Here is a 13,959-nt window from a genome sequence, read left to right on the forward strand (position 1 = left end):
AAGACATTTATAACGTTACAAAATATTTCTAGTTCATATACATGCTGTTCTTTTGAACATTTAAAAACTTATCACAGTTTTCACAAAAATATTAAGCATCACAATTGTTGCAAACTGTATAATAACTGTGTAAAAAAAAAAAAAAGAAGAAATTCTTATGCACCTAATCAGGATATTAGAATGATTTCTGAAGGATCATGTGACACTGAAGACTGGAGAAAAATCCAGCTTTGCATTAATAAATTACATTTTAAAATATATATTTCAATTAAAAAAAACTGATTAATAATAATAATAATAATAATATTCCACAATATTATTAAATAGATTCAGCCTTGCATTTCAAAAACATTAAAACATATATAATTACCAAGCCCAAGCTTTTGAATATATAAACAATCTTTAGGACTTTACTTTAAAAAAAGTATCTTATCAGTTTTACTAAGACAGATCTCTGAGACTGAATTCAAATAAGAATTGTTTATGTTTGTAGCACTGCATTTGCAGTCGAGATCAAAAACTGGACCGAGGTCTACTGTACAAACTCAAACAGCAGCAGGACGCCAGGGAGGTTCCCTGGATGCAAAACAGACCCAGCGTGGAGAACAGGAAATGAAAGCTTAATCCCTCCAACCTTTGACTTGCCTTGGCCTCTTCCATTGACTCAGCAAGCTATTCTATTCTTCTGCTGTACACTATTCCCCTATTCATCCCATCTCCTCTCCTCATTCCTCTAGGACATAAAAATAAAGAGGAAAAAGCACAACTGTCTATGTTTACTCATTTTATGATTGAAGCTAGATGTAGCAGGTCAAATGAAGCGGCAGATCCGAGCACCATTTCCGATCCCTCTTCATTTTATTTTCCAACAATTTATTAAGCAATTAAAATTCTCCTATTACGCACTCTTTTATGCTGCCATTTTTTTTAAGCAGGGCGGAATTATTACACCAAATCATAGCATAATTATCATAACATTACACTAATTCCCAAAGAAGTATTTAAATTATATGGTTGGTTGATTGCGAGATGAATTAGAGAACCGTATTTCAACAAGCCTCTTCCAAGCCAAATATGGATTAGACCTCGAAACACATAAAGCCGTAAGGAAAGAGATGTGTCTTACCCGAGTCGTAGAGCAAGTCCATTAAGAGGTTAAACAGCAGTCATTAAAACAAGAAGTTGAGAACATGCAGACGCTCAACAGATACATTTACAATCGAGGATATCTTGTGGACAAGTGTTACTCGGTAGCACGAGACTGGCATAGTTTTAATTGAATTTAATGCAGATTTGTAGTACACTGGGGGACAGTCTTTGTTAGCTGATTTCCAAAAAAGGAAAATCCAGTCATAAAAGGGGTATTTTTAAATATCATAAGGTGATTAAGAAGTGTGGAGCTCACCAGAAAATCATTTTGGTAAAATTAGTCATCCGTTTAGGTGGATTTAGTGAAGCGCACTTACACATTTACTTGAAGGCACACAGGCACTAGCAAATACTTCATAGTATTAATGTAACCAATTACAAATATGCTCTTTTTAACTTAATATTGGCTTTAATGGATGAGGTTAAGCCACATATGAGTAGCATAATGGAATGCCTGAGCGCTTCATTGTGGATTTTAGGTGCATTAATTGCATTCATTGTAAACGAATTAACTGTCGTGATTAAGAGGGATCTAAAGCGCAACATACAGCACACCTCGGGATCACGTGGCTGCATTGTTGGTGTCGCTCCATACCATATGATGAGCTCTGTTAGCATGTGGCTGTATGGAAGGACAAACAGAGGGGGAATTGAGAGCTATTCAATGCTCAGTGGGCCTTCGTATTCACTTACACCCCCCATTGCTTATAGAATTGAACGGGGCTTTGATCCCCAAATCTAATTGTTTAGTGTTGCACAAATCAAATAAGAGGCTAGTGGATTACTTATCTGAATAAGTTCAAAAAAGACCTCGTTTTGGGAGAAAAAATGTGGGCGTACACGTTATCAATTACAAATGCATAGTAAGACAACACTAACGATATAAATTATGCTAATGAGCTTGATTGGAGAAATGCATTCAAAATGCAAACAGAGATCAGTGCACGCCAAAGTGGTTATCACTCTCTCAGGTAAGAACTGTCAAATCCAGCTATGGTCTCAATCCCAGGCCTTTCAAATTTCTACTTTCATCATGTTCTCGAGTGCAGCTGGCTCACAATGGAGAGTGTTTACCCCGACGTATTCCCGCAAACAGCAGCGGCACAAAAAAAGATTGGTCTGTCTCCGCGCCTGGCTCATTGTGCGGACGTCAGTAAAGGACTTTTTGTGCCATTGTCCGACGTGTCAGGCAGAATGAGAGGGGGTGTTAAGAGGTGCAAAGATGTGGGAGCACACCTGCTGAGCTGGCCCAAGCAAGCCCTCTCTCTCCCCCACTATTAATTTGTGTTGCTCCGAGAACTCCTTTTGTTGTCACGGAGCTGTTGGTGGCTACATGTTTGAAGTGTCACAAGTGTCAGTCTTTATTACATTCAGTGCGAGGATGGCCAATGAGAGATAGCGAGAATGACGGAGCACGAGAGAAATAAAGGCAAATAATAATAGCCCCGCTCCAGCCCAAGGAACCTAATGTGTCACGAATTAAGAAAACTTGGCAAGGCTACCTGGGATTGTGATGTTCCGGCGATTTCAGTGCTGGAGGTTGTCACGCTAGCTAATGCCTGACTTTGAGGCTCAATTGTGGCACCATTTGTCAGCGATCATTACCAATGGGCTAACTTAATTCCCACCGCTGATTAAAACGTCTTGCAATTTAACAAAGACACAGGATGGATTAATCTGCCGCTAACTAACAGAGCTGGGATATTAATATGGCTAGAGAAGAAACAGCGCACTGTAGCTCTGACCACACAGTATATATATATATATATATTAGTGCCGTCACATCTAGCTAAAACATCGAAAAGTTTTTGTTTATATAATGTGTCTTTATATATTATCATATTTATATAATATATATATTTTTTAAAGAAATTAATACTTTTATTCAGCAAGGACCCATTAAAATAAATTGACCAAACGTGTCAGTAATGACATTTATAATTTTACATTCGATTTGTATTTCAAATAAATGCTGTCCAGCTTTTGGACTTTCTATTCATCAAAGAAGACAGAAAAAAAAAAAAAGTAAAATTTTTCTTGTAGCACCAAATCAGCATATTATAATAATTTCAGAAGGATCATGTGACACTGAAGTCTGAAGTAATGGTTGCTGACAATTCAGCTTTATAATCACAGGAATATATATATATATATATATATATATATACAGTTCCTATATATATGACAAAGAAAGACATTTTTCTAAATATCTTATTTTGTGTTCTAGTAAATACATTAAATGAAAAATAAGTGACAAGAGGGTTGTAAATGAAAACATAATTTTTATTTCAGGGTGAACTATCCCTTTAAGAAAGCACTATTACATTAGGCATAATAATATTTGCAGCATAAGATATCAACGGCTATTTAACTATTACTTTCAATGCTAGTGATCTTAGAATATCAACACTACAGCATGTGGAAAAATACTTCTGTTTTTGTATAAATATGTATTGCCCACAGTAAAGCCATGCACAATGATTTCTATTTGTTGCTGTAGTCACCCACTGAAAAGTGAGAGCTGATGGAAAATATCCATAATTGCTCTCATCGGCACTTCATTTGGAGCGAGCAATACTGGGAGGGAAACCCAGTGTGACCTTTTGCTTATTTTAATTCCCCAGCAATAAGGCCACATGGAGGTGATCACTGATGCACATAATGGCACACTTACCGATACATGGATCTACACAGAATAGCGAATAGAGAGATGAGACATGGACGAAAATCACGCGCCACTTGCTTCGTGTTCAATGGCGGGTGTTGATGAAGCCGGAGCAAGTGCATTTGGGCTGCTCACCGGAGTCCCATATGGTGTTCCTGGTCCGTGTCATTGGCTTGTTACAATTCTGACTACCAGCCAAGAACTAGAGTGAGAGAGAGACAGAGAGAAAGAGAGAGTCAGGCCACCAAAGACAGTGCTACAAACCGGAATGGTCCAGGGTCAACAGTACCATAATTACTTTCAAATGTCAGCCTACAATAAAATACAACAGTTCATCTGGCAGAGAGCAAATTAGCTTTGACCATGGCGTAATTACCCTTTCCAGAAGAACCATTAGCAGAGATCAAATCTGCCCGTCCAGTGTTTGAGGAAAGGCCATCAGAGTACACTCCACCTGACAAGGATGCACATTTGCCATTTTGCAAGGTAATTAATTGTCCTTATAATAGAAATTTTTATATTTGACTCTGGAATTGAAAAGTGTAATAACCTGCCAGCTTTATCTTAAAGCTTTACAAGTTTCAAAGACCCATCTTTTTCTTTCAAGGGTGTCTTTTCATTTATTTATTTATTTTTGACAGGTTGAGAGACTATGAATTGGCCAGTGCTGGATTACAACTACTAGTTGCCCATGCTATCCTGTGCCGTGCTTATGCAAGTAATATTTTTATTCAGCACAGATACATACAATTAATCAAAAGTGACAGTAAAGACATTTATAATGTTAGATTTCTATTTTAGATTATTTTAGATAAATGCTGTTCTTTTGAACTTTGTATTCACTTTCAGAATACTGAAAATCATGGTTTCCATGAAAATATTAATCAGCACAAATGTTTTCAACTGCAAGAAATGTTTCTTTAGCAGCAACTCAGCATATAACAATGATTTGTGAAGGATGATGTGACACTAAAGACTGGAGTAATAATGCTAAAATTGTTGTTTTGTCATCACATAAAATAAATTACATTTGAAAATAAAGTCAAATGAAAAAAATACTCTATTTTTTATTAGATAAATGCAGCCTTGGTGAGCATACAAGACTTTAAAAACATTTTTCAAACCACAAACCGTTGAATATCAGTGTACTGTATATGCAGAACAAGGAACAAAAAAAAAAAAAAACTAAAAAAAACTCCTTTATTAGCGTAGAATTAACGTGTTTTGTATTGTACATGCTTCTTATTGTCAGAACACTGTGAATTATTAAATACTGATAACCTTTCTATACTAACCACTGACCAAGTTTATTGACAGCTTCTAATCAACAGCCAAGATAAAGTCTTAATGACTCTGAGGATACACCATTATCCTCCCTGTTAGAAAGTGAGGATAGTGCAGATAAGGCACATTGTCCTGAATGAAATTCTTTAGTTATTTCTATAAAGATGCATTAAGGTGGATTTCTTTATAAGTAATTACATTCAAAGCACACTTTCCCTCAGTCCAAGCGCACAAAGCAGTAGGCAATGAATAGAGTGCAGAAAACCTGTGTTCTTTGTTCTTGTCATCCTTAAAACTAATTAGAAAATGCCAAATTCCAATTAGCTAATGTGCTTCTGTTGACCTCTCCGACAATGGCCAACGGTTAAGTTTGGGATGATTAACATTTCAGAACTTCATCCACAGCCTAAAACTTGGTGATGTTTGATATTAGAAATGTTACTATTACTATGCCTAGCACTCACCTAAGGTCATGTGATGTACTGAAAGAGCATTATTATGACAGAGTCTACAAAATAATTTTTTGTTAGGGAGAGGATGGCTGCTTATGACAAATGCCATACCATATTAATATCAGTATTGGCCAGTTGACTATTAAAAATAATGCTGTTACCATCTTACTACAGGGTAACATAGACCATTTGGCACAATTTCATGCTACGTTAAATTTTCCCAGACAATATTTAATATCATGTGCTCTGTATTTTCTCTCAGCTATATTTAAAGGGATAGTTCACCCAAAAATGTAAATTATGTTACCCTCACACAAATTAATATATTTTAAGAATATTGGTAATCAATCAGTTTTGGTAATCACTGACTTCCACTGAATGGACAAAAACATTTCTCAAAACATCTTCTTTTGTGTTCCATAGAAGAAAGAAGATCAGGTTAGGAATGTCATGAGGGTGAATAAATAATGGCAAAATGTGTTTTTGTTTTTTTATATATAAATTGGTGAAACACTTGTATGAAGACTGAATTACAGAAGATGACTATTTTACTAGCCTTACTCACAAACTTCATTCGGAGTCACACAACACACAGAGTGTTGAATGAATTGAATTATTTCCCTACAATCAAAAAAGCAAACTGCACTAAATAATTTGTCAGTGTTGTAGAGGTATTTGAACAATTTTAACTTTGGTACCCCTTTTAGAGACACTTTGATGTGAATGGAAAACTATATTATTTGTTATTCACATTACATTAATAATAATAATAATAATAATAATACGTTTTTACTTTGTTGGCAACAAGTTAAACATTATTATAGAAAAACTAGCTTGTTATGCTACAAATGGCAACAAGTTGTTGCCATTTGGAGCATAACAAGCTAGTTTTTCTAAAGGATTAAATGGTTCTTAAAAGTTTTTGTCATGCAATTGGTAGTTTAGTTTTTCGTTAAGAAATCAAAACAAATGTTCTGTTGAGCATGTACCAAATAATTTCAGGTTAGGCTATACTGCAAATCAAAGAGGAGTAAATAAACCAAGTAAATTTACATTGGCTTATAAAATGTGAGAGGGAAGACTGCCACAAACTTGAATATATTATTCTTAATAGCAATTTACTGGGCGTTAGACTGAGAAAAAAAACATGCAACCATGCTAAGTAATGCTAAGTAGTTGAAAATATGCCTGTTCAATGATATATCACACACTCCAATCCTCCCAAGATATGCAAATTCATCTCAATACCAGTGCATATGGGATTATGCCCTTATACGGGTACGGCAAAGAGATTAAGACATGACCTGCTTTTCTCACAATACCTGCAAGTGAGGCATGAAGCATCAGTAATGGTGATGAAAGCCATTACGATCAATTTCCGTAAGCCCCTGTGTGTTCAATAACGCATAGGTGCTGCTTATTTTCCTGGCCGATTATTACTGTAAATTCCTGCTGCCTTTTGTAGGCTGCTTCCTGGCATGCCGATTAGCAGGGCGAGATCCGCGTGATGAGGAGAGAGAGAGGAGCCGGGCCTAGGAGCCAACTTTCTCCAGAGCTGTGAATGGAGGATTAAGCTCAGGGAGCCGGGCATGGACAGGTGCCCAGCCGAGATGCAGTGCTTCCCAGGTACGTGCCCCAACTACATCTGGCCCCGTTTCCCCCTCTCACAGTTTTTTGGCTTTATCGAAATACCGCTGGGTTGAGATTGTCAGAGGAGCTCCTGAGTTGGCAGCGGCCACCGTGATTAGTCATATTGAATTATGCGTTGCGAAGATGTCCCCGCATCCGACTCGCGCACACGTGCGAGTTTATTTCCTCCCCGAACGCCCCTCGAACCGCTCTTCCTGCGTTTATGTTTCGTGACAAGAAGATGCGGATGTGGGTAAACAGGATTATCGCTACGGTTCTGCTGTCACACACATCTCATAATTCTCATGCGTTCCTGACAGGCTTGGTGGCATTTAAAGTTACCTAACATTTGCCTTGGCGTACGGCACAGACCCAGGTGCAAATGAGGGCATCAGCCGGAGGTTCTGGTGAATGGCTACGATCCCATTTTTTATTTCTTTTCGCACATTTGATTATCGAATATGATGCATTCTCCACATGGCTCAAGTCACATCATTATATTCTTTCAGGCAGTCAAATGATTACAATCCTCTTCATTAATTTTATCTCGGACATAAACTTTTAATATGCCCACGATCACATGACTTCCAGGGCCGTTTAAATGACTCCAACCTGTAATTACTGATCCAGCACTCAATTAAAATAATTTGATTGAAATTATTCAGTGGTTTTAAATACAAGCCTTAAGCTACATAACAATATGCAGAGCTGTGACTGAGAAAATGTTTCTGTTTCTGGGGGTTAGGGAAGATAAATCTTATCCATATAATAACAGGAGGAATTCCTGATAAAAAATAAAATAAAATAAATAAATAAATACATGTTGGTCCATAAATGTGCCAAATTTATGCACTCATGCAAAATAACTTTTGCACTGGCATGAATTCAATTAATGCACCAACAGTGTGGCAGCAATCACTGAATGCAGGCCATTATGGATTGGGGTGCAACCTCTCTCTTGATAAACAGACAGTTATAAAGCTGAGTGCCACGGTCACTGAACAACTATTAACACCAGCCATGCTGGCCATGCTCTGTTAATGGGCTGCGAAAAAATTATCTCTCGAGCTGAAAAGGCCAACAGACGGAGATCAAGGTTTATTATGGGCATTATTATAATGGCAAACAAATGGCACCAAACTTGTTTTCAGAACTGAGAGAGCAACTATAAACACAAAACAATGTGTCTATATTCACTATACTGCAGTGAACAACTCTTCAGCTGTAATTCAGAAGGAGTGTAGCAGTATCTGTCATTGCTTTACAGGTTTAAAATAAATTTGATGTGAAAGTAGCCCAGCTTAGCAGTGTTTCCTTGTCACGTTTATTCCATGTTTAGCAGAATTAATCGTTTCAGATTCAGGTCAGTTATCACCTCATTCTGTCAGTGCTGAATTAAACGCTATGTGTTTATTTATTGCATCATTACAAAAAATGATATGGTCTTCAATGGATTATTTATTGTGATGCTCTTCAAATGTTAGCTTCCTGTATATATATATATATATATATATATATATATATATATATATATATATATATATATATATGCATAGCCCTACCAGGCTCCACCGTCACTCCCTCACATCTATCAATCAACATCACCTGAGTTCTAATCACGCACCTGCCACCCATCAGGACGCTAATCCCAGCAGTATATAAGCACACACCTCAACTGGTCTAAACGTGGACAAAGGACTGCCTAAATGACTACTTACCTCCAGTGAATTATCCTGTGAACTCCTAGCAATCTCCCTTGTATTATTCTTGCCTCTCCACACTAAAACAATATGGCAACAAGCAGAACCAGTCACCCAATCACTTGACAGCTTCATAGCCCACTTCCAGGAAGTTTTTGGCAGACCTCTTGGTGATTCATCGATCGGTGAGCAACTATATAATTTAAAACAAGGAAAAATGTCAATTAATGATTATGTCCTAAAGTTTCGCACCCTAGCCATAGCAAGTGGATGGAATGAATGCTCGCTCCTCACCACCTATCGACAGGGGTTGGAACCCACTGCATCTCTCTGCATACGATGATTCCATTGGTCTTGGCCCACAGAGGTCAACAACACCAGACTCACCTCGGCTGAGCGGCAATGACGGCTGATCCAGGGTCTCTGCCTATATTGTGGTGTGAGAGGATATGTCATTTCAGTATGTCCCAGTCTTCCATTTTAAGGATTACTGAAACCGGCTACCAAGTCTAATCAATGACATGAAAACCGCTCAGCTGGAATCATGTCCGCTACCGTGTGGGACCCATTCAACTCAGAGTTGGTCAACTTCATATCGAATCATATTAGGGCGCACCCCTGGCTCGTTCAAGACAACCCAGGACTATCATAGTCGACAGGAGAAATCCTGAAGTGGTGCAATAGCTGTTTCCTAGTTTCCTGTTTTCCAGTCCTTCCACATATTCTTCCTTGACACCCTAAGATCCTTTCAGTTAACACTACATCTATTGAAAGCCCAATGGAACAGCAGTTCGTGGATATTCCCTCCTGCTAATCCCACTTCAGTGACGTCTTCTGTCCCAAACGAGCTTCACAACTTCCTCCACAGCGCCCATGAGACTGTACCCAGTAGAAAGATATATCCTCTCTCAATCCCCAAGCAGAAGGCCATGGAGGAGTATATCGAAGAGGCTCTACAACAAGGCTATATCCGCCCTTCCATGTCCCCTTCTGCTTCAAGATTCTTCCTCTTGGCAAAGGAGGACGGAGGCTTCCAGCAATGTATTGAATATAGAGCACTCAATAAGATCACAGTGAAGCTCTGTTACCCACTTCCCCTCGTCTCAGCAGCACTGTAACAACTCAGAGGAGTCACCGTGTTTACCAAGTTGGACCTCCAAAGTGCTTTTAACCTCATCCAGATATGTGATGGGGACGAGTGGAAGACAGCATTTGTGATACCTACGGGACATTATGAGTACTACATTATGCCGTATGGCCTTGTCAAGGCCCCCTTCGTTTTCCAGGATTTTATGCATGAGGTGCTCCGGGAGTACACAGTATACATCTCTCACTGCTACAAGGTAAATAATAGTAAATACTATTTTGGTGGCCGGGAATTGGTCAGGAGGTGAGAAGGTCTGTCCAAGGTTGTTCGTAATGTTTCACTCTCGAGAGCCTACGCCACTTACCACCCGGCAAGTTCCTACCTCTGCCTATCCCTCATCGTCCCTGGTCACACCTAGGAGTGGATTTTATCACTGATCTCCCTCCACCCAATGGCTTTACCTGCATACTCGTAGTTGTGGATAGCTTCTCCAAGGCCAGCAGACTAGTGCCCCTGAAAGGACTGCCCACGGCTATGGAGACTACTGGAAATATGTTCAACCATTTGCTTCACAATTCTGGCCTACCTTAGGACTTAGTCTCTGACCATGGACCCCAATTCATATCCAGAGTGTGGAAAGCCTTCTTCATCCTCCTAGGGGTGGCCGTGAGCATCTCTTCTGGATATCATCTATAGTTGAATGTCAGACAAAGAAGAAGGTACAAGAAATTGGGTGATTCTTGATAACCTTCTGCCACGGCCACCAGAACTCCTGGAACAGATTTCTCTTCTGGGCCAAGTACTCGCAGAACTCCCTCCGTCAGCCTGTTACTGGACTCACACCCTCCCAGTGCATACTTGGCTTCCAGCCCTCTCTGTTCCCGTTGTCGGAGGAACCGTTGGATGTACCATCTGTGGACTATTGGTTCCAGGAGAATGAGAGGGTCTAGGACGATGCTCACCACCATCTCTAGCGGGCAGTGTACCGCCACGAGGGCCATGCTGGCGGGCAAACACACCAACCTACATGTGTGCCTCTCAACTAGGGACATCAAGCTGTGCCTGCCCTGCCAGGAATTGAGTCCCAGATACATTGGCTCCTTCACAATGCTTCGCCAGATAAACCTAGTCACCTACCATTCCAGTTACCGTTTTCACTCATCTTTTCCTGTTTCCCTACTAAAGCCTTACCATTACCATTTTCCTCTGTCTGATTATCCCACAGAGCCTAGGCCCATGGATGGCACAGTGTATGCAGTACGAGGAATCTTGCACTCCCGGTGCCGTGGAGGCCGTCTTCAGTATTTAGTGGATTGGAAAGGGTATGAACCCAATGAAAGATCCTGGATACCTAGATATGATATCATGGATCCAGCCCTTCTCACCACTTTCCATGAGTCCCATCCAGATTGTCCAGCACCCCGAGGAAGAGGTTGGCCACCATGACCTTGGAGTCCTAGGCCTTCTGGAGTGGGACGTGGGGCCGGAGGTTGTGTACTGTCAAGGAGTTACCAGGCTCCACCGTCACACCCTCACATCGATCAACAACAACTGAGTTCTAATCACGCACCTGCCACCCATCAGCACACCAATCCCAGCACTATATAAGCACACACCTCATCCACATTCATTGTCTGGTCTCAATGTGGACAAATGACTACCTAAATAACTACTTACCTCCAGCGCATTATCCTGCAAATACCTAGCAATCTCCATTGTATTTTTTCTGCCTCTCCACAGTCTAATCTGTCACCTGTAAGTGAATAAACAGTCTGTTGTACTCACCGGGATCCTTCTTTCTCGTACCGATGGAGTGTGTGCCTCCCACGATCCTCTGCTCAGTAACCACAATCTACATTCATCTGCCATTACCCTCTGCCTAATAATAGACTGTTATTGCTACTTTAAATCACAAAATTACGAGAAAAAAAAGTCAGAATTGCAATATGTTAACTTGCAATAATGATAAAAAAAGTCAGAATTGTTAGATAATTCTGTTAGATACCCCCCCCCCCCCCAAAAAAAAGCCTTCATGTGTACATAAATATCTCAATAAAAATATTTACTGAACAAAAGCATAATTCACTTCATCCTACTCGCTACATCCATTCCACTCTTCTTAACTTCCCTAAACAAACTTTTTTCCCTTTCTTCTGACCCTCCCTGTCTTCTCTAGCCCCCAGAAACATAACAAAATCAAAGCTAGATCAAATGCGGAGTGAGGGAAGGGAGGGAGGTGGTGGGTGGCCTGGACCCTGTCCAGGGTTCTCCAAACCAGCTGGTCCCTGCAAGCAGCACCCTGATCTGGGCTGCTTCTAACAGCCAGCCAACACACAGCCACTCTCAGCTTCACTCTTGCAAGTGCACCACAAATTAGCTGTTGAACTGATGCCACAGTACAGCGCTATGGGGACTCCAGACGAAAGTTAACTTGTGGTTCTTCCAGCATAGTTTTGACCCCACTTCATGCAGCTTACTGGCGGCAGGAACTTCCTGCTCCAATGGCTTCATTTTCAACTGCTAATTCAAAAAGATTTTACATGGGTTTCTATACTTCCTCCAGGTTCAGAACATTTTTAGAATAATATCAGATGAATTTTATATGGAAATGAATGCCAATCTCTTGCCTTATCATAATGTAATTCTATTATAATTTGCTATTTTGTTGCTTCAGTAGTAGTCTGAAGTAGTCATTTGTTTTTGATGAATTTCTTTTTTTTTTCTTTTTTTTCTTTTTTTTTCTTCAATATAATTATACTTTCTCTCAGTTTAATATACAGAGTTAACTTACCGATTTGTGGGTAAATTTTCCACCCAAAAAAAAGATGTAAAACTGTCCTCTTGTGTTAATATCAAAATAACTTAGTTGTTCAACCAATGTTGTGAGATTGGGTCAGGACAATATGTTTTTGTCTGGAAACAATCCATATTTTTGCGATACTAGTAGCACAGAAACAATATGCTTTTCTCTTTAATTAGTGCCTTTTTTTCTAATGCAAAATTAAAAAGTATTCTCAAATATTTGTCACCATTATGTTCAGTTTAGCTTTGGTTTCATTTTTATTTCCTTTGTTCTAGTTTCCCACCACCTATCAGTTGTCATGGACATTCATTTAACGAACACACCTGTCTGCATTTGGTTCATCATCAGCACTGTGTATTTAAGTTCCTCATTAGTTCTCAGTCTTTGTCTGTATTGTTGTGTTTTACACATGGTTAAGCTGACCATTCTCTTCTGTGGATTACTTATTTCTGTTTTATTTAATAAATAATTTCCCCCGGTTTCCCCACAGACAAGGCTTAAGCCTAGTCTCAGACTAAAATGCATGTTTGAGCGGTTTTAATTCAAAGCAAATAGCACTGACATAATGTATCTTAAAACATGTCAATGCCATTGTTTTTTTTTTCTTTCTAGATACAGCTAGAAAACAGTTATGTTTTTTTTTGTTTGTTTTTTTTTGCCCAGTTTATTGAATTCACCCAAGAGAACCTGTCTATCTTCGAGTACTCTGCCCGATTCTGTCAACTGGCTGTAAAAACAAACTTTAACGATGAGACAAAAAAAGTCTCTTTATTGGACCAGGGCAAATTATTATAGCTCCCTGGAACTACCAAATATGGAGAAAGGAACCTGGAGAGAGGCGATCCTCTGATGTCTCCAGTGTGCCTACTCTCGGCTGATGCCAGCGTTAACGGCCAGTGCAGAGCCAGAGCACTCGCCCGCATCATGAAAGGAGCGTTGTAAAAGTCATTCAGTATAAGTTGTACAAAAACTGTAATATGAACTGTTGCAGTTTGCAAATGCTATTACTCTTCCAAAAAACAATGGTGTAAGATTTACTTTTAAACAATTTTCAATAAAAATTTGCAAGTAAATTTCACAACTTTGGCAAGGAACACTTTGAATTAAATGTGAAATTTTGAGGTAGAAAGACTGAAATTGTATTTTCTTTGTAAAACATACTCCAGTAATTGTTGTTTTATTTACAACTT

At 39.2% G+C, this 13,959-nt stretch overlaps 1 long non-coding RNA gene across 4 annotated transcripts in view; it reads right to left on the bottom strand.

Moving 5' to 3' along the window:
* Positions 1 to 13,959, bottom strand: part of LOC309499034 — a 322,784-nt gene that overhangs the window by 140,071 nt on the left and 168,754 nt on the right. For all 4 annotated transcript variants that reach the window (XR_014206103.1, XR_014206104.1, XR_014206105.1 and 1 more), the window contains one exon: positions 3,824 to 4,016. This is a non-coding gene — a long non-coding RNA (uncharacterized lncRNA). The remainder of the gene's footprint in view (positions 1 to 3,823; positions 4,017 to 13,959) is intronic.

This window comes from Leuciscus leuciscus (genome assembly GCF_965113295.1).
Source record: "Leuciscus leuciscus genome assembly, chromosome: 5".
Lineage (NCBI taxonomy): Eukaryota > Metazoa > Chordata > Actinopteri > Cypriniformes > Leuciscidae > Leuciscus > Leuciscus leuciscus.